Below are 23,002 nucleotides of genomic sequence, written 5' to 3'. Positions count from 1 at the left end.
AATTTTTATTTTGTTGCTTTTTTTTGCTTGATATTTTGCATACTAATAAACTTACTAACTTTTATGCCAAGTTTCACATTTCAAAATTAATAAATAAAAGAAAAAGCTTTCAAGGTCCACCGTCCCCTTAAATGGTTAAGGGTTAAATGTTGCACTATTTTGCATTTGTTCTCAGAAACCGTAAGTCAAATTGTGGAAGTTTTTTTTAAAGAAATTCATCGATAGAGAAAATAAAGCTAAATAAACTAATAAATAATGTTTCAGCAAAAAATAAAATAAATAAAAGAAAACGTGTTATTGTTGGGTTGATTAATCAGTCCCTATTTTTCTGAATGTTGTCATCATAATATTGAACTCAAAATGCTTCATAAAAACATGCCTCATTTTGTAACTTCCTGTAAACATTGGTTTGAAAACAAACATTTTAACTGCGCATCAATACATGGATACAAGGGTTCTTTGGATATTGGACGTTGTCGACAGGGCTTCGTAGAGGTAAAAAGGCTGAGTAAGGTTACATGTACCGTAAATGATGTTAAGTTCAACTACAAAATGAAAACACCAGTTTTGCCAGCAGGACTGCATCTACGTGATGATGCTTTGTGCTATAAGCAATCAGATGATCACTTCTATTTAAAAAATCATATGGTAAGACTCATCATACAACGAGAAAACTAGAGACGAAAAAGATTATAACCTTGCATTTCAACTTCTTAATACTACGCGGAATAACAATTTCTTGTTCATCGTAACGGTTTATCACTTCACTTCAACTCCCAATAGATGTGAAAAACAATAGGTAAGTAATAGGGTCGTTTCCAAAATTTTAAAAGTATTTTTTCCTGAAAGAGCGTACTTAAAAACATAGAATCTGACCATTTTTTAAATAATTTCGTTAAGTTTAATATTTTTAAAAAATTACTTAAATCGGTACTCTTTTATCGTTTAACGCTTCTGCGGATGACATCGCAAATGATGAAATGCCATTCAGTGTTGTCATTCACGGTCCAAAATATTTCATTCGCATCTTTAATCATGTGTATTGGCAACGATACGGTTGATAGAAAGCGTAGAGCGCAATTCTAATTCGCTTCTTGATTATCATAACGTGGAAATGCGGTAGAAAGATGCGCCATAGTGCATCATTGGTGACGTCATAAAGACCACGCCTTGTTTGAAAAATCGGACATTTTAAAAAATTAATTAAAAAATAACTGTTGGGAAAATGAAAGAATTTTCTGGGTCCATGTTATTATTATTTGTTTTGCTTATTCTATCAATTTCAGTGACAAAAAGTACTACTTTTGACTGAAGGAAACAACCCCATTATCAATTGCATTAACCATAAGGTTAAAGAACAAAATGATTAATAAAGAAAGAATGTTTTAATTTTTCTCATATTGCCGTTTCTTCTTCAAAGTTATGTCAATAAAAGCCAATTATGTTTCAGATCGACTAGTAAATATTGAGATAAGTTTTCTTACTATTTGTACCTTAGCATACGGCATTTCTAAACCTAAACACAATGCATGAGAAAAAAAAATAAAATGTTCAGACAGATTTTCGAATCTGATATATCAAACACAAAATATTTGCTTTGACAGAGGCCAAACAAACACGCACAAAAGTCGTTTGCACAGAATATTCGAGACATATATTGTTACAACTCTTCTGACTGTTTCTTTCGACGAAATACTTGACGCTTTTCAATCTAGCGTCCTGGTTTCTTTGAATGTTTTCCAGAAACGTTTCACAAAAGTATTTCTTTTGTTTTGTGATAAATGGTTTTCAGTGACAGATTTACTTTTCGAATATTTATGTGTGTTTTGAAGCAAAAGAAATTTCTTCTGCATGATTATTTTTCTTTTTCACCGTTTTGGATCATACACTTGAGAAACGATAACTGGAAATTATTTTCTGCAAATATATTGTTTTTCCTTGTTTTTAAATTTTAAGTTCTCGCGTATAATTGCAACCGACTGGAATTAATATCTGCTTTCAAATGTTTGAAAAATAGCAGTTAAAGTATAGCGATCGAAAACATGATTTTAAGAAAAGAGTCGGACTCGACGCTTTTAGGAGAAGGGTTTTTGAAATTGTGACAGTTTGGGTTTAGAGAAAAGAAGGGGGTAAGTGTGACTTCGCACGTTTTTCCATAGCGATATGCTTATGAAGAACAACGTGACATGTGAAAAAAGAGGGGGAGAAGGTAAGAAGACAGGTGACATTTTGTAAAAAAAGGGACGAGGCGGGTGGTCAAATTTGTTGAGGAAAAGTAACTTTATTTAAGAACAGCTTGATTGTGGATTTGAATTTTTCTTTAAGAAAGAAAAGGGTTTCAAATACGGATTTCATTAGAAAAATTTAAGATATGAATACATAAAATACACTGCCAGCTCAGTCATTCCAGCCGAGGACTGCAATTTCGTGCTGATTAGCACTCATCAGCCCGGCATAGGAAGTGACTGAGCTGGAGGTGGAAAACTTCTTAAGGATACCTAGAGTGCCAAACAAACTGATAGCTAATATAGAGTTAGCACTGATCAGAAGAGTGACCGAAGCAATGATTCTGTTCAACTGGAAGATTTTCCTTTTTGACATTTTTTTCCCTATCGAATGTTCTTTGTTCGTCATTGTTTTAACTCTTAACTTTGAATATACGGTACTTATGTGCAATTAATCTTTGAGTTGAGAATTTTTTAAACTAAATGTCCTCCAGTGAACTCCTTAGCAGATGTTTTTATTTCGATTTTAGTATAAATAAAAACCTTAAAAAAGAACCCGAAAAGCTTACAGTATTACAGCTTTTAGAAATACGGATTAATATCGTCTATCTGTGTACTACTTAAATTCAAAAACTAATTTTTCCGAAGAATCTCAGTTATAATTCGTTTAAATAAATTTCGAAGCAAAAGCATACGATGACTAAATGATTTGCAATGTCCAAGGTAAATACACTCATGTTTGTAAAAATTGCAACACCATGAGGGAAGCATCATAGTTGAATGGTAATGGTACAAATAAATAACTACATTTTCAAACCAAACAAACAATATAAAAACAGAGAAATTAGTATTTTGTGTGGTCACCACGCGCCGCAATAAGAGCTGCTACACGACTCGGCATGGAGTGAATCAAAATTTGAATATCTGCCTGCGGAAGAGTATTCCATATTGTTTGTATGCGCAACCAAAGTTCGTCTGTCAAAGCAACAGGACGAGGATCACGAGCGAGACGCCGCCCAACGAAATTCCACACATGTTCAATCGGTGACATATCCGGGGAATACGCAGGCCAAGGAAGAAGCTGTACCTGCTGCGAATCTATGTAGGATTTGACAGTATTGGTGACATGTGGACAGGCATTATCCTGCTGGAATACAGCCCCTGGCAATCCTAGCAGGAAAGGAATAGCTTGAGGCTGTAAAACTTCGTTTATGTATCGGGTACTGTTCACATTGCCAACAATTCGTAGCAATTGTGATCGTCCATGATATGCTATGGCACCCCAGACCATAACTCCTGGTGATAGCATATAACCACCGATAATTATTCACGCCTCGCTACAGCCATCTGTTTCTATTCGGTTCGATCTGCCGTTCAGAGGGCGCTGCTCAGCATACGCATGCGCTACCGGTCTGCAATTCTAATCATTTGCATATCATGCCCTACGTTACATTTCCTGAAATTTTCAGCTCACCCGCGCAAGTCCTTCGTGGTGTTACAATTTTCACAAACAGGAGTGTGGAGTGTTAAACACCTTATCCTCTGCAACCTCAAATACATGTAAGGTTTTTGGCGGTTCGTATGCTGGCATCATGATTCCTCAGCATATAGCTCGCAGAGAACGTTCAGCCATTCCGTTGTTGCAACTGCGATACAACAGGTGTTTGTTTTTCGTTTAAAAGAATAAAACTGCGAAACATAAACTGGTGGCGAAAACAAACTATTGTTTAAAAAAATTAGTATACGTACACGCATGCATAATTTATAGCCTACGTCACTCAGTAAGAATGCAGCTTTCATATCGTGAAAGATTTTTTCAAATAGTTGCAATGGTTTCTGAGATTACCTCCAACATATAAACACACAAAAATCCGTTCTCTCTGTTTATAATATTAATACAGATATATAAACAATGAAAGAAAAAGAAAATGCGAAGACATTTTAAAGCCTTACTGCCCTCTTTGCTCAAAAAAAAAAAAAAAAAAAGAGACTTAGTTACAATAATTTTGCTTCCAAAGATAGTGTTATAGACTTTTGAGCAAAAGCAATGAAACAATATGACAGAAAAAGTTATCGATAAACTTTTAATCTCGTTCAATTTCTTTAACTCTCTAGCTGCCAGAAAAAGGGGAAAAAAAGAAAGAAAAAAAAACCCAGCTAATTAAGCAGTAAATGTGACGTTAGAAGCTTTAAAAATAAATTACCCTATAGAACAAAGATATATGCCATATACCTACAGCAAAGGACATTGTAAATACAAACAAAGGTGCAGTCATAGAAAAAAAAAAAAACGAAACACTTTTAAATATTCGGTCATTATACATGCTAGAAAGGAAAGAAAGGTGTCATCCGACTTGGTTTAAAGTCTTCTTTAAAACTACGTAGGTAAAACTTTGATAAGGGACCATATACAAAGCAAAATGAGCATCAACTCTTGATTTTCAAATGGGAACCCCTAACTTTTGCTACATTATTATGTTTAGACCGCAAAATACAGCCAGGATACGACATTTCACTGCATTCCGTGCAGTAGAACAGGAGTTATTAACGAAAAACGTTTTAGGGACCGTCACCACATTGAAAACGCTTCTTTCAAGGTCACGGCTTATCAAGTAACGGAATGAAAACAAAGAAAAGATCAAGATTATCCAGCTCAATTCATGATTTTTTAAGTTCTCTTTTTTTCGTAATCCGATACTTTTTAGCCGATTATGTTGCAGCAAAAAGTGATTTACGGTCGGTTTTTTTTTTTTTTTTTTTTTTTTTAAAGTAAAAATATTTACTGATTTTTGTCTATCTGGATTAACCTAAGAAAGACGGATGAGTTTTGGCTGGTCCATCGTATAGGTCGTTGTTAGTAAATCGAATAATGAAAAATTAAAAGTAATGGAACTTTTTGCCTTTTCTAATATGAACCTATTGGATTGCTTATATAATTATTCAGCAAATTAACCTCATAGAAATGTAAATATCCAACCTAATACCTAGAAACATAATGTGAATATGTTTGATAAATGCATTGCACCTATGTTACAGGTTTATTTTGGAATGAATAGAAAGTCTTTTGGTGTAAAATGGAATTGCGCGTTTTTAATTTCGCAGAACATCGGCAGAAGTTTAGGTCATCGCACAAAAAAATATAAAAAATGTACCGCACTACGTGGGAAGGCGCAGCATTAAATAGATTGGAGACTCGAGCGAAGCAAGGTCCATTTATTCCGTGAAAATTTGCTCTAAATACATAAAATGAACGAAGTATCAATCTAAAAAGCAAAACAGAAACAGGAGAATATAAATACCCGTTAATGAGCATACCGTTCATACTCGAACTTTATTTAGGAAAAATTTGGTTATTTGAATTAACCCAGTGAAGAAACACAGAGACCATTGATTGCTCTAGAGGCTTTTTTGTAATCAAAAAAAGAGAATTTGTTTCAAATCCTAATTTTTGCGAAAGATCATAATGCGTGGTATTATTAAAAAGGCAAAACACAATCGGTGGTTTCAGTTAAACATGTAAGGGCTCTTAAAAGCAATTTGGGAAAGTAATTTCCCAATGCTGTTTCTAGCAACAAGATTCGAGATGGTCTAACCCATAATTTAAAAAGACAAAAGTTACTTTAGCTTAAACCAAGGTGAACCGAAATCTTACTTCTTGTCGTTTCTCCGATTTTGTAACATTACAAACAAAACTTAGCATTATTTGATTTTGTTTCGCGCACTATATACCTGCAAACTAACATTTTCTATAGTACTAGGCATTAGGCTGGCGCTATGGCAATACTACATGCAGCATACCCGACAGGCGGGTTGATCCATCCCGAGGCTATAATTTCGTCCTCGCTGTGAATTCGAAACAAATCTGGCGGGATGCAGAAGTCACCTCATTGAAACTGATAGTGCGAATAAAGTGGTAGGTAAAGTAAATTTATCTGCTGTATGTTTACGGCATCTCACTGGTGAGGTAAATTTTCTTCATCCACCAGTTTTTAGGCACTCTCAGCTTCAATGACATGACACCTGCTTCAATGTTGGTTGAATCTAGTTCAGAGCTGTTGTGCTCATTATTAGGAACCGCAATTACGTCGCAGTGCAAACGCGGGCCACATTCAGCCCTTGAAGCTGGTGCATGTGGCTCGTTGTTTGCTTAAAGATTTAGATCAGAAAGTAGAATTAATTCCAGTGTCATAAAGTTGGAGCCGAATATTCAGATTTTGGATTTTGAAAAACATGCATTTAATATATATAAGATAGGCATCTAGTAGTTGATAACAATAACTTATTATAAATCTTTTTTCGTCGATATTTTTCCATGTTATTCAAAAAAGAAAATAATTTGAAATTTTATCTTTGTCTTGCGAGGGTGATTTTAATGTGAAATGCACTCACGATGACCGAGAAAGTAAATAGAAAAATAAGTATTTAAATTATAATTAAGAATAGACAAAATTCAACTTAATCTAACACGCAAATTAATGGTTTGTTAAATGTTTGACGAAGTCAAAAAAAAAAAAAAAAGTTTACAATTAGCCACAACTACTACTTTTGTGTAAAATACAGCTCAAAACACGCGTCCCACTAATGCGACTGACATTTCCTCTCCTACATCTTAACACATTGAAAATCATTCAAACACTATACAAAAAAAAAAAAAAAAATCATTCCTAAAAACCAGTAAACTTATCTAAGAGTAAATATTACCTATTGACCCATCTGGATACCGTTAAAGGCGAAACTTCACACTGTAGGCTATTTTTCGAGTACTTTTTCCCGATTTAGACTAAGCAATAATTTTTCCTTTTAGTAAATTATCACCCGGATGAGCCATTAATTCTACACTGTCTATTCTAACATGACTAGCAAGACAATGAGGTTTTGTTGAATGTTTCTGTAAAAAAGTTGTGCATGTTAATTTTTTTTCTGAGTTATTGTTTTACAAAAGGCAATGACTAAACGCAGAAAGAAAAAAAAAAAAAAAAAAAACAGAAGTATTTTAAGTTTAGCTTTTAATTTAAGAAGTTCTATAAAATATTCTTTTATTAGACAATTAAGTAGTGTTTCGCTTTATTCACACATTGACGTCTTAACGATATCCACAAAAAACTGACGGTTGCAATATTGTGTTGTTCTTCTGCAGAGACAGCGAATAAATTTATGCATTTAAAAAATTCATAGACGTAACTCTAATGTAGAAAAACCACATTATAATTGGTTTGCTTATTTTGTTGAACAATTTTTTTCTTTTTTTACGAAGAAACCAACTTTTATAATTTCTGTTTTAAAAAGTATACGGTCCCCTAAAGTGAGAAAAAATGAATTTTTAAGCATAGCGCAAAAACTACTGAATATTTTGAGCTCAAATTTTGGATTCCTATATAAAAGGTCTTCTAGATTGTTTTTCTGTTAAAATTTAATGTGGTTTCAGATCATATTTTTTTCAAAAAATAATAAAATAATTCATAAAAGAGCTAAAATTTCATTTTAGGTGTTTTAAATTATGTTTTTATTACTGGGTCGATTCATATTTTGATATAAAAAAAACAATCTTTGCCGTGCCTAATCTACTTTTTGTGTTATGAGTAAAAATATCAAAACACGTTTTAACATTACGAGAGGAATTTTTCAAAACTCGATTCTGAAGTAACGGCTGGATCGAATTAAACAAAACTTTGTATACAAAGTTTAAAAAGGATGCTGATCACAAATATGTGATAAAAAATGGGGGTTCATATTGAAAAATTTGAAGTTGATGCTCGTTTTAATATGAAGACGACCCCTTAACAACAATTTTTTTACTAAAATTATGTAGAACTTTTTATTCCTGAAACAATGACACCTTACACGTGTCTCTAGTGTCAATAGTCTTTGAATACGATCGAGTGTTTCATTTTTTTTTCTATGACTGTACATATTTATCCCTTTCTTATTAAACGGCGTAATGAGATGCTAATCGTAAAAACTGTTAAAAAGAAGTATGCCTCACAAAAACACAAAATCAGCATTCTTCAAAAGAAATAAATAATGTATTTCAAACTCTCAATCACATAAGAATAATAAATGTTTAATCAGGAAGAAAAGATCTTCATCTCCAAACAAGTTATCAGAAGAATTGACGTAAATATACGTTAAAGTCCTTAGACCTCAAATTTCTTGAAGAAAAGAAAACTTCTGACGATCTCGCTCTTGACCTGTCGTACGTCTATCAACAAACATTTCGTTTCAGGGTTACGCTAAGGTGTGCCATCATAATCTTTCAAGCCGAAGTTTTGAAGCATATTTGTGACTGATGACTCTTTAACGTTTTCTAATTAGTTTCCAAGGAGTAAATATCTTTTCACCTCCATTACGTTCAGATCGCTTTTATTTATGAGTCGTCTTGCTAACTTTTGGGAATTGTGGGATTTAAAATTGAGTTAGAGGGGAGATGAAAGTCTGAAAATGCGTTGTTATTGTAAAAGAGATCCCGAATAAATCATTCTTTTTAAGAAAGAAGTATTAAGTGCTTATATAATGAAAAATATACTGATTTCCTTCCACGTATACATTTTCACTTAAAAGCCTTGATTTTTATAGTGTGAAAGCATTTCAACTACATCAAATTAATTGTGCTTTACTATTTTTATATCAGGGTTGTTTTTGAATTTTTTGCACATTTTTTTTCAAAGTTTTTTTTCAAATTAATTTTCTAGGCAGCATTTTTTTAAATATAAAACAAGTTTAAACTTTGTCTCGAATCTTAAACTTATTAATCAAATTTCATGGTGTATCTCCTGTATATACACTGGTGCATGTGAAATACATGCACTCAGAAGAAAACGAGCTATGTTCATCAACCAAACTGAACATGTATGTGGTTCATAAAGAGATAAGCAAATTAAAAGTTGTTTTATGAAGAAGTGATGGCTTAACAAAGGATAAAAAACAGTAAGTAGTATAGCCTCCTCTGCCTAGGCGTCACTTAACCTTGTATAACTTCAACAGGATGTTCCAAAACGACCACATAAACTCTGCGCAGATAGATTCCTCGTTGGGAGTACAAAAAAGAGTCCAAAGAACCCGTTCCTGAACCATCCATAAATTACGACAAAAATATGAAAAAACAAAGCTATGACGTCACTGCTGGTGCAAGAAAAAAGACTTTAATTGAACATATTAACAACAATATACGTACATTACGTTTTACAACAAATACGTGTAATGCCGTTTTAAACATCATCGCCTGGAAAGATATGCAAATACTGTTGTTGATATGTCCAATAAAGTGTTTTTTCCTTGCACCGTCAGTGACGTCGTGTATTGTTTTTCGTATTGTTCTCGTAAGCTATGAATCATACACGGCAGTTTTTTTGGGGCAGTTTTCAAGTACTCCCAACGAGGAATCAAGCTGTGCAGAGTTTATGCGGTCGTTTTGGGACAACCTGTATTATCGCACATATTTTCATTGAATAGTGTAATTTTCAAAAATAATACCATTTCTCTTTTTGGTTGTAATATTTTTCTCGTTGTAAATAAGTTTAAAAAAATTAGTTATACACTTTGTTAAATCAAATTGCATAACTACCGAATTCCCTCAGAAGAGGGTTCCAGATTTTTACCTTTGGTTTTTTAAAAGTTACTGGTTACTGTGGAAAAATAGCTAGCTTCATTAAACAGCGTTTAATTAAAGCGAATTATTAGCATACCACTGCTAATTATATGAAATATGAATTACCAAAATGCATTTAATTTTATACATTACCTTCCAGTGAAACATAAAAAAAGAATGTTTCCTGAAAAAAATACACAGCTTGAAATGAAAAATACATTTTGCAAAATAAAATGGTTGACTTTAATGCACATATGTGTAGAAATAAGGTCTTCAGCGGAAATCTGAAAGCATATATTTCAAATGTCTTCTTTGAATTGTTCGGCTTTCTTTTTGAATATTTTTTGATCTTTTCGTGCGACCTTTCAAAAAATCTTTTCCAACATTTGAAGATTGTTTTCTTTTGTAGTCCTGACATAAATGATTTTCAGTGATAGATTTGTTTTCAACGGAGTTTTAGAGCTGCGTTGACAGTTATAAAAATGATGTTTTCAACTGCTATTATTTAATATGTTTCTATTTCTCTTCCCAAGGTGTGTTAACATTGACTATAGAGTAAATTTTAGATAGAAATAACTAAGAGAAGGGGAGTAGAGTTTTAAGTTAAATTAAAATAAACTTACTATACACTGTAAAAAAAATCCAAAACGTTTCTGATTATTTCTGTGTAACGTTTCGTTTTTTCAGTGGTTTTTATCCACTTCCTGGAAAAATCAAGTATCTTTGTCAAAAAATTTCCTGAATTGCTACAAGTTGGACTTCTCACCGTTGTGAAAAATATTTTTAGCTCCCAGTTTAAAGATTAACTGATTGTATATATAAAGTGTATCGACTTCGGTTAGATTGCGGCCATTTCAGACTGATTAAGCTACCTGAGGGAGAGAATCAGTCCATATACTGTTTAGAATTCTTATTACTTTCTTGCAATTCTGAATTGGTCGTGTTTCCAATACTGATTATGAAACTTTCTTGATAAATCAGGAAACTTCCAAGCTATAATGTTATACCTACCTAAGTTCACTCTGAAGCTCCAGTGGCACGACTGGCTTTAAACGGGAAGATTTCTGATTTTTTCAGGAACCTTCCAGGATAACTTTTCAGAAAAGTTACTGAATTTCAGCGAAAAACATTCCTGGCATTTTCAAAATATGTTACTAGTAGAAATTGGACGCATCAGCTGCCCATTTTTTCCCAGGAACGTTTCTGAATCGTGTTTACAGTGTAGAAATCGATCAGTTTTGAAATGCCGCAGCGTTTTTCTGCTTGTTTTGTAACAAAGACTTTTCGTATTTGAAAATTTTCTTTAATTTATAAAAATTGTATTTCTTGGAAAACATATACGAAAAGAACACAATCTAATATAAAAATATTTTTGTAGGAAGAAAAAGTTTAATGCAAGAATTAAGAAAATAAAAGTTAATTCATGGAATGGAAAGGGACTATGGTGATAACGATAAGACAAAAATTGCTGTGAAAGTAATTTATTGGAGTAGAACTCAATGCCGCTTGTATAGTAGGACAACCGGGATTTTTTTGAAATGCAAATATGGACACACATAAATGTTTGAGTTTTTAAATGCGTGAACGCTTTCTTCAGGCAAAGTGACTACAAAATCGGTGCTCATTTTTTCGTAAGATTGAAAATGCGAATTTATTCTCTAACTCAGTGTTTCTTAAATTGCGTTCCGCGGAATCCCAGGGTTCCATGGAAATCACACAAGGGTGCCGCGAAACTTGCTTTTCCCCCTCTAAACGATTTAACTAGTCGCTTACAAACTGGTTTAAACTATGTGTTTTCTGAGTATTTTCTGAACGAATGGTTGAGGAAGTATCAACAGTGGAATCAAAAGTCATTTATTTTCAATGTATGGGGGCTCAAATTATAAACAGATTTAAGTACAACTCTTTTATTGAAAGGGCACTTGATCCTTCCTTGCACTAGAAATTTGAAATTATGCCGTTCAGTGAAATTCTGGTGCAATTCAAAAGGTGAATATTTTCAATTGTCACGAAATTTTTTTTCGGCACTTTAACAATTTGCAGCTAAATTTATGTTTTGAGCTTATCTGTCAACAAAAATACAAAGTTAATACTGAACCTGATCCGAGAATGCAACTTTCATCTATAAAGCCTTATAAGAATGTATATGTTTACCATTCATATCATTAAAATTGAAACTTTAAAAATTTACGAGTTGCAGACGTCTTAGAGAAATATGTGTTGATTTTGAAATTACCTTTTTTAATGTTGAAAAAAAAATATATTTTTTTTAAACCGAAAAAGAGCCTTTTTATTGAAAATAAACCATTTCTAGAATGTTGCATGGAAACTATGCTACTGAGAAAAAAACAGGAGTTCTACGAAAAAAGTCGACATTCAAAAGGACTCCGCTTATCAAATAAATTAAGAAACGCTGCTCTAAATAATATAAAAATCACAAATTGAGACAATAATCACACTGCACACTGTCATAAAATTCACTGTAAGATTTTTTTCAGAACTTTCCAAACTGATTCAAAACACAGCTTCTACTAAGACAACAGTTAAGCAAAGCCAGAAGGCACAATTTAAAATTTTTTATGCTTCTTAGACTTTCTATTTCGCGTTTTACGTTAAGAAAATAAGACAAAAGCGGAATAAATTTATCCTGGACATTCTTAAAATCGCACACGCAGAAGCGTAGACCTGGGTAAAATGTTTTGACAATAACAGATTACGTGCGAGAAAACATATTTCTAAACAACATCTAAAGTTATGTATTCTAAGGCGCCTTTTTTGCGTTTTCTGATGGCCGGTGACTTCACAATTTTCTGTATTGCCATTTTGTTTCGCTTATGGAAAATCTCGTTTTTTTTAGGCAGTTTTGGCGACAGTTCACTGCTTATTTTGCTCACCATATTTTCTTTTCTTTTTTATTTCTGAAACGGATTTATCTTCGGAATTCTGAACAAGAAAACTGTTTCTATTTTCTGTTTTGATTTTTTGACTGGGTTCTATGCTCCTAGCAACCAATACGAGCCATTAGCACACAGCGGTTACATACAAGAGCGCAAGCATTTCTTATTAAATAATGAAGTTAATTCTTAATCCCGTCATGTCAAAAATTTCTTTGGAGGAAGTTTGAAGGCGAAGTGTATGTGTTCAGTTCTTTTTGTAGAGAAAAAACAGCGAAATACATTGCACAAATGCATAATTACAATGTCTTCTAAAATCTGACGGGCGGGAGATCGACGCTCTCCCCGAGCCCCCAAATTAAATATGAGGTATTGGTGTTGCTGCAGCTGAAAATTGTCTAAAGATAAAGGAATAAAGAATACCGTGATATATTTACTACACGTAATGTAATATGTTCATTAGGGTGGTTCAAAAAAACTTTTGTTCTGCTCGAGTCCAGCCCGCCCCTATTGTTTTAGAGTTACTAATAGTAATATGCAGTAAAAGTTTTATCTTTCTCAAAATTTTAAGAGGATGCTAAATGACCCTTTAATTAAATATTAGCCTTAGTATAGAAAATGCCGCAAGTTTTGAGCCATTTAATTACCCCTACTGTTTTTTTCTTTTTTTTTTTTGTAAATGGTTGCTTTATCGCAATGTATACTCATATTAGTAGTATATATTATCATATGTACAATTTTTTTTTCTTCAGTTTAATGTATTTTTCAACCGTCCTTCCCATATGTATGAAGTTTAGGGAAAGGAGTTGAGCACCCTTTGAAATAGAAAGCTAAAATTCTTCCAGTATATTAATATCCAAAAGTCGAAAAATATTAATGGATGGCACGTTATCTAGGAGAATTTGTTTCTTAAAATGTATTTTTGAAACACCCTAATGTCCATATAAGATTAATTTCCATGATGATACCTACATTTTTCCTCCGTATTTTTGAGTAATCCCGAATTGTCTATTGTTCTCACTTCATCCTACTTGATGTCTTGTCTTCTTTGAAGTCACTGGCCTCTGCTTGCCAGTGCTTGTCATAGGTGGCAATATTGACTCCTCGAGCTTCTCGTCCTCGTGCATATCCTTCGAAATCGACTTTACATACTATCCTCTAGAAACAAAAACAGAATCCAGCACACAACATCTAGCATCGAGCATAGAGCATCTTGCATCCAGCATACAACATCATGAATCTAGCCCTAAGCATTCAGCCTGTGGCTTTCATTTGAGTTTTGACATATTGAATTCAAATTACTTAGGATATAGATAGGAAACCCAACGAATAGGGTTCTATCACAATTCGTGATTGTGAAAAACATAGTTTGAATTCAATGTATTAAAATTCAAAGTAATGTCGGGGTTTTATGCTTGATGTTCTGTGCTAAATGTTGGACATTATGCGATGGATGCTTGGTGATTTTTTTATATTTAGATTATTTTAAAATTATTTTATTTTTAATACACTGTAAAAAAAAAATCCGAAACGTCACTGATTTCTTCTGGGTAACGTTTCGGGATTTTAAGGGTCTAAACCAGTTTCCTGTGAGAAGCAAGTTTTGTTGCGAAGGCGTTTTCTGAATCTCAGCAAGTTCTTTGAATGCCGATTTTATAGTGTTGTAAAAAATAGTTTCAGCTAACAGTGTAAAAATATATTAATCTACTTTATTATGTGTTTCTCTTTCACCTTAATTGCGACCCCTCCGGATTGACTAAGCCCCAAACAAGGGCAAAATGCAGTCTCCGGATAGTGTAGCTTTGAAGGAATTACTTGAAATCTCGTCTTAGTTTCGGCCATATTTGCTTTAGAAGCGTTACTGGTAAGACACACGCAGGAAAGTGTCAAACGATTACGTTATACATATACGTTTTCATTGAAGTTTCTGAGTTAGTCCAGATACATTGCCGGCTTTGATTGGGAAGTTTTGTAGATTTTTCAGAAAGATTCGACCTTTCATCGCGAAACTGTCCTATTCTTTGCAAAATATTTTACTGATAGAAATTGGGAACATCAGCTGTCTATTGTTTTCCAGGAAAGTTTCTGAATTGTTTTTAGAATGTATGATTTGACAATTAAAATGCAACTAATACAACAACAGGAACGGAAAGCATGTCATATCTTCTTGTGCTGCCGCGCCTCCCAAAAGCGTTTGATATGTGACAATTTGGGGAGCGCAGTGCAGTGAAGGACCGTTCATGACCAATTGACCATTGAAGGTAGGACAATGGGAATCAGGACTACACTGTAAAAATGATTCAGAAACGTTCCTGGAAAATAATGGGCAGCTGATGTGCCCAATTTCTGCCCGTAACATATCTTGCAAAATCCCGGAACATTTTCCGCTATATTTCAGTAATCTTCCTGATATTATCCTGGAAGCCTCCTGAAAAATTTAGAAATCTTGCCGTTAAGCCAGTTATGTCTCTGGAAAATTAGTGTAAACTTAAGAAATTATAATATAATAGTTTGGCATCTTCCTGATTTATCAAGGAAGTTCCAAGAGATTATTGCAAACATGGCCAAAGCTAAGCCATAATTGCTGATAAGCAACGAGAATTTTACTCGAATGCAATTCTTGCAAAGCAATGCAGTTCACACTTATTCGCTGCCTTTGGGAGCTTAATTAGCATGGCCGGGCCATAAATTCAATAAAGCCAATACACTTAATAAATACGCTTGAATAATTTTCAAACTGGGAGTTAAAAATATTTTTCACAACAGTGAAAGGTCTGCATTCGTGCAACTTGTAGCAATTCAGGAATCCTTTTTACAATGATACTGGATTTTTCCAGGAAGTGGATAAAAACCATTGAAATCTCGAAACGTAACGCGGAAATACCCGGTAACGTTTCGGAATTTTTTTACAGTGTAGTTGCTCCAAGCAATGTAGATGAGTGGCCCGACAGTTATATACAGGGTTCATTCGAAACTGGGTCACCGCCCCAGGAATGGTATTATGTAGAAGGTGCCTCCACACTTTCTTTTTGTTATTTCTGCTAATTGTGAAAATAAGTTAGTAAAATTATTTAAACTTAACAATCCTTTCAATCTTAAAAAAAGGTACTTGTTTAGTCAGAGCCTGCTGAATTTCTCCCTTTTGCTAGTCAAAACATCAACCCTCTCGTTCTCTGCAGTATTGTAATTCCCGGAAGTTTTATCTGTTTGGGATACTTTGTGAATCGATTATAGACATAATCTTAAAAAAAGGTACTTGTTTAGTCAGAGCCTGCTGAATTTCTCCCTTTTGCTAGTCAAAACATCAACCCTCTCGTTCTCTGCAGTATTGTAATTCCCGGAAGTTTTATCTGTTTGGGATACTTTGTGAATCGATTATAGACATTTTATAACATAAACTAGTGGAAAAGCTATACAGAGCTTCCTCCTTAACAGTACATAGGAAGGTTTACCTACATGAGTTTTATATACATTGTTTAGTATACGGAGTATTAAAGTCCGTCTGTGTGTGTGTGTGTACGAGAAGGTGGATAAAAACGATGTGTGGCAAGTTGTTCAAGCCTTACTATCATTCTTAACAATCGTGAAATACAGAAAATATCTAGTTTTTAAAGTGGCCTAATAGAAATCAAACACTAAATTTGAAAATTTAGGGTGAATAATCCAATTTGTTTTAAAAATTTCTTTCCTTGTCCTTGTTTTGAAGTGTTTTATAATATTTTTTAAAGCATGGTTTCCGTATAAAAATCGTTGTACTTTTTTTAAAAAGATGTATTTATTTATGCTAAGAACTAAAATTACTTAGTTTATCTATTGAAATGATATTAGGGAAAGTTTTGTGGTTTTGAATAAAATATTATCTAAAAGTATAGCTTTAAAATACTAATGTAATAGTTTTAATATTTTCCTTTCAGGAAATGAGAAAAAGACACACATTTGAGTCTTTGTGTAAAAGTAAATTATTCTACGCTTTAAATAAGAGTATCTAGAGAGCATTTTGTGACAACAACAAAACTACTAAGAAGACTTCTAAACCTGGATTTTATTTGAATACTTCAAAAAATAACGAGCACATTTTAGACATAGCGAGGAATAAAATGCTGTTAAACATAAAGCAGCATGTTTCGGATGCTAAAAGGAAATTGAAAAGCATACATTTACTTCTTTTAGACCTGAAAATCTATGCCAAGCATTCAACTCAGACAAATAGTACGAAATCGCTTTACATTCCAACCCAAGTGGATTGATCTTTAAGGTCAAAATACATAATCTCATTTAAAATCAGACAACAAAAGTTATGTCTTTGTTCTGAAAGTAATGAACACCATATATTTGCGGATAGGTTTAAGCTGCATTGGTGAATAAAATGTGTAAAAACATAGCTGAAGAGTTCATTCTTCTGCGCTAACAAGGATTACCGTAACCATGACAACAGATACTACTTTACTTCTAGGCTTGCTGTTTAAGGGCATAACGCCGCTTATTTGTTCCATTTGACGAAGCATTTACTTTTATCACGGTAAATGAAGCGTAAGACAGGCAAGGAAATCTGAAAGGGAAAGAAAAATATTGAAGATGCCTCCAAAAAGAAAAGCGATTTGAGGATGCCTTGAAATTGTTTTTCTTTTCTGCTGTTTTCGGTTTTGAAAATCAGCGTTGAACAAACTTTGAGATGAAGGCAGGCGTTTTGAAGTTGAGGTCGATAAACGTGGAAGAAAGTTATCGTTTGGTAATTATGGAAGGTTGTTTTAGAGTACATTGTAAAAAATGGCCGAAACGTTCCTAGAAAATAAGGGGCAGCTGGAGTGCTTACTTTGTGCCTGTAACATATCTCGTGAAAAGAAGGAAAGTTTCCCGCTAAAAGTCAGTAGAAACCTTCCTGAAATTAACCTGGAAATTTTCTGAAGAATTCAAAAACCACTCCAATAAAAGCCAGTCAAGTTTCTGGAATAAATCGGGAGTCTTCACAGTCCGGACAATTTAGACAATGGAAATAACAAAAATTCCGGGAAAGCTAATTTTTTGTAGAGACCTTGGGTTTAGCATTACAAATAAAGTGCCAAAAGTACCCGTCAATCCCATGTGAACTAAAAAAGTTATTCGGGGTCAAAGGTCAAAATTTTAGGTTTTTTTTTTTTTTGATTTTTCTCCAAAACGGTAAGTTTTATTGAAAAGTACCTTAGTACAAAGGTTTAGATCTCAAAATTCTCTATAAAAATAGTCCTTATGATTTTTTTTCTATGACCAAACCATTTCCCAGGTATTGCGTACTCTCAAAACACAGCCAGTCATTTACAGAATCCCCTCTACCGCATGCCCTTGAATAACATCAGGCTATTCTAGTCCGACTGCATCGTTCACTTACCCAGGGGTGCCCAACCAACTAAGGGCATGGGCGCACCCCTCAATATCGCGGAATTCAACAATGGAAATTCGGTAGATCTAATACCATTGCTTCAAACCTTCCAGAGTTACTACGAAAGCTCCAGAAGCATCAAGGCCAAAGCAGAATTGCAAGTAAGAGCCAAATCTCTCCCACGGCCTGCAATTCCGCAGCTACCCAGAGACTTATTCGTTCTTATTGGGAGCTTTGTCAATCTGAACGATATAAGATACACTTAATTAATACGCTCAGTTAACCTTTAAATTGGTAGATAAAAATATTTTTCACGCCAGTGAGGAGTTTGTATTCGTGCAACTTGCAGCAATTCAGGAAACTTTTTTGCAAAGATACGTGATTTTACGGGGAAATAGGTGAAAACCCGTGAAATACTGTAACGTTCCTCGGAAATAATCAGTAACGTTTCGGAATTTTTTTACAGTGTACATGCGAAAGTTGTAGTTAACATTAAAAAGGTTTTAATTGGTATTACATCAGAATCAACATTCACCGAAGGAAATAGGTGCTATACATTCTTACGAAAAATTGACGCAAGAATAAGAAAACTCCAGTATTTATTTCTTGATAGGAAGTGAAGGAATGAAAAATGCATTGCACCGGGAACAAAAGAGCTTTTAAAAAATCTTCCGTTCTGTTTCAAGAGGGAAAAATACGAACTACTCAGAAAAAATGAGTACAAACAATCCTATGCTTTTCTTAAAAACTATTTCGCTAAAACAACTCCTGACACTAATATTTGAAGAGCATTTTTCTTTTTTAGTTTTAGGTATTCTGTTTCGACTACAAAAATCCGTTTTATTTTTTCAGGCTGACTGTTAGATGGTACTGTTTTCCTCTCAAAAAGTTCTTAGTGGTTAGCAGTTGTGCGATGCTAAGTTGATAGCATCATTGAAACGTGGATAAAAACTTATTTTCTTCTTATATGAGTCAGTAACCAATAATTGTTTTCCTTGTGTCTGTTAGTTTTAAGCTGAAATTCAAACTTTTTTTTTCATATATAATGCGATTGTTTGTGTTTTGAGTTAAAGACATGTTTTCTTCATATAACATTTTTTTTTCGGGTACTATTTCTTCTTTATTATTCACCCCAAGGAATGTATTGAATACAGTATTAAGTTCGTAATAATATTTGAATTTGAACCTTTTTCTTTTGCTTTAACTAGTACTGAACACAATTTTTAAATATTTAGAGATATGCAATGCTTTTGCCAAATTTATGTTTTAACGTTTTGTTTTCTTTTATTAATCAATTTTATAAGGCTGCCTGGGTTTGATAACATCTCTCGTATAATACACCGGTGGTTGTCCAATTTATTTTTTAAATCTTAACGAATTTTTAAAATTTAATTTAATAAAAGGATTGTAATATCTTCTTGTGACGACTGAAAGAACTTGAACGCGTTATGAAATATTTGATTAAACAAGTTTGTTTTTGCATATTAAACATAAAACCATTATAAGCTTTTTAAAGCTCTTCAACGCTTAATTTGAGAGAGCAAATCATAGTTTGTAAAGCAAATGTGACGTGAGTTTTAGCTCTTTATATTATGTGACAACATTATTAAAGTGTAAACTGGTAATTGGTATTTTTGCACGTTTTCCTTAGGATTATTCATTAATTTGAGAAAAAAAATGTAATGCTTATACATTTTCGGTGTGCTGTAGCAAAACCAAAGCGTATTCCAGGCATCATGCTTCAGCTCAACTGCTGTTTTCTTCGTAAATTGTGTGTAAATCAAAATGTATGTTATTATAACTAGAAAAAATATTACCGTTATCATGACTGTAGATTAAATATTTAATACTTTTGGAAGATTTCTCTAATTACAAACATCCCCTTAAGATCTTCCCGCGTGCTTTCGCAATATGAGCCGTATTCATGAAAGAAAGATAAATATTCCATGAGGTAATGAAGACATATTTTCGCCAAGACTAACACTTCTCCTCAAAGAATGCAACATGCATAACACTATCATAGATTTCACTTTCTGCCCTAACAAAGATTGCTGTTACCATGACAACAAGCTCAAATTCTGGGTTGCTGATTGTCCTTCTGTTAAAAAGGCATGAATCTTCTTTTTTTCCCCATCTCAGCAAGCATTTACTTTCATGATAGGAAATGAGGCGTAAGGCAGACAAAAGAACCGAGGGCATAGGGAAAATTGTTACGGTTTTACACGTGGCAGAGGCCATTGAGAATAGCAGAGGGATTTTTTTTCTCCCTCCTGATATCTCGTGATTCCTACAATATAGCAACTGTAATGTTAGAATTTGTAAGAAAAGAAGCAAACTCACGCTCGTAAACTTTTGTATGATCGAAGAACTTTTAAAATCAACAAGCTTTTTGAAAGAACCCGCGTAAAGATAAACTGATTTGAATTTCTTTCGCGAAAGTTTTAAATAAACAAAAGTAAAAGTTTGTTGAATGTGAAAAGAAATTTATAGTGATATCTTTACGAGAATGTAGAGAGAGAGAGAGAAAGAAGAAATATATTTACCAGTTTTACGCTGGATATTTCTCATTGATATGGTGCTCTACAGCAAGTTGGATTCCTTTCTTCCACTTTCAAAGATCATACACTCAAACAACCAAAAGCCATAATCGTCCAGAATAGTTTAACATGCAGGCTGGAAAATGAAGTTTTAAGTTCATATCTATATGCATCAATGGCGCAGCGAAGGAGGGGGGGTCAATCCTCCCCCAGAGCCATTGGTTTCAAAAAAAATGCAAATTCTAATAGAGTAGTTTATTCATTTCAAAGGGCTGTTTTAATCAAAAAAAAAAAAAAAAAAACTTCAAAAGGTATTTTTGACTAAAAAAACCCTCTCTCCAGAAGGTATTTTTCATCATAAAACCCACTCCAGTAGGGATATCTCGCTGCTTTAGTGATATTGTGTATGTATATTTATGTGCCTATACGTTTGTACCCGTTTAAATAAATTCGAAACAAATGAACATTGTGTAAGTTAAATGAGCGTTGCATAAATATAATAAATTGTTACTTTCGCCAATCAGTAAACTGAAAATCATGTTGTGCTTTTTTAAACAAATTTACTCAATATGCATTTGAAAGATTTAATACATACGACGGAGCACAGCAAGAAAGGATGTGATTTGTGTCAGTAACTTCATAACCTTTGGTCCAAGACTATGCGTTGCAATATATTCTCATGTATTTACTTTTTTACAACGAAAATAGAACGAAATATATTGTAATAATGAGGTAAAAGTTTAAAAAATTTAACAATACTATTGCATTTACAAAAAAAAAAAAAAAGAAAGACGTGTCTCTCCAGTGTCTTTTTTTTTTCTTTCAGTTTCAATAATACCTTTTTATACATTAAAGGTGGGAGAAACTTTGAATTGTCGGCGAAACTGGGAATTAGCCAAAAAACCTTTGTGTCAAAAAATGATGTATGAAAAAAATTCTGACATGGATTTGTGCTACTGAGTTTCATTCAATGTGGTATAAAAAAACTTGATGGTCAGAGTTTAAAGAAATACATGGGAAAAAGTGCTTGTGGTAGTCGAAAACATTGGTCGAATTGCCCCCTTTAATAGATATTTAAAAATTAAGGGAAATTTACAAAGAAATCCATACTAATATTATAAAGTTAGAGAGCGGATTTTTGTGTGTTCATATGTTCGAGGTAATCTCCGGAACCACTGCACCTATTTGAAAAATTCTTTCACTACATGGAAGGCGCATTCTTACTGAATGGTATAGGCTATAATGTAAGCAAGCTATTTTTTTAAATTCAATAGTTTGTTTTCGCTACCAGTTTTTGTTTCGTACTGTTTTGTTTATATATACGTAAAAGCGAGCTTCAATCGCTCCAGTTCGGCAATGACAGGGCTGTTAAAATAATTCTGCGAGCTAAATGCTGAGGGATGGAACACGTGTGCGATGAAAATATCATCGACGAAAGTTTTGCATGTGGTTGAGGCAGTAGAAGATAAAGTATGTAACATTCTATTACCCTAGGACATTGAAAAAAAAAGTGGAGTCACAATGTTTAAGCTTCAAAATTAAATTAAATATAACTGAGATTCGCCTCGTTCAATTCTTTTTTTTTTTAATTCAAGTAGAGTAAATAGACGATAATAATCCGTGGTTTTTTTTTTCCTAAAAGTTGTAATTTTGCATGCGTTTCAGGCTATCCTTTAAGGTTTTTGATTTAGTTTAGAAAATTCTCAACTGAAAGGGTAATTGCACACAATTACCGTAATTTCAAAGTTTAGAGTTAAAACAACAACGAACAAAAAACATTGGATGGGCAAGCATTTGACAAAGAGGAAAACATTAATATATATATATATATATATATATATATATATATATATATATATATATATATATATATATATATATATATATATATATATATATATATATATATATATATATATATATATATTGCGGAACTATTCTTCATGCTGACCGCATTTAAACCTTTAAAAACGATATAATAAACTAATAAAGCTAACAAATATTCTATCAGAAGGAAATTGTAAAAAAAAAAAAAAAAAAAAAAAATGGAGGCGTATGAAAAAAGCAAGTTTTCCGAAGGAAAGGAGTACAAGAGGTTGAAAGGCATCCCAGGGTTGAAAAAGACTCACCTCTTAGCAGAATATACAATATTCATCCAAATAGCTAATCTAAATTTTGTCACATACGACTTCATTTGGAACATTTTCGTGGCCCTACATATTTCCAAAGTCGTTTAACAGTTTAAGATCCTGCCAACCCATCAAGCAGCATGTAAATAACTCGGCGTATAGACGACGACAAACCTTGGAAACTAACCTTACTTCATACATGTAACATTCTGACTCTGCTCCTAAACTCAGAGAATTATTTACAACTATTTTAACTTTTATGTCAACTTTTAGACT

This window comes from Uloborus diversus, chromosome 8 (genome assembly GCF_026930045.1).
Source record: "Uloborus diversus isolate 005 chromosome 8, Udiv.v.3.1, whole genome shotgun sequence".
NCBI lineage: Eukaryota > Metazoa > Arthropoda > Arachnida > Araneae > Uloboridae > Uloborus > Uloborus diversus.
Note: the sequence above shows the minus strand (reverse complement) of the source record.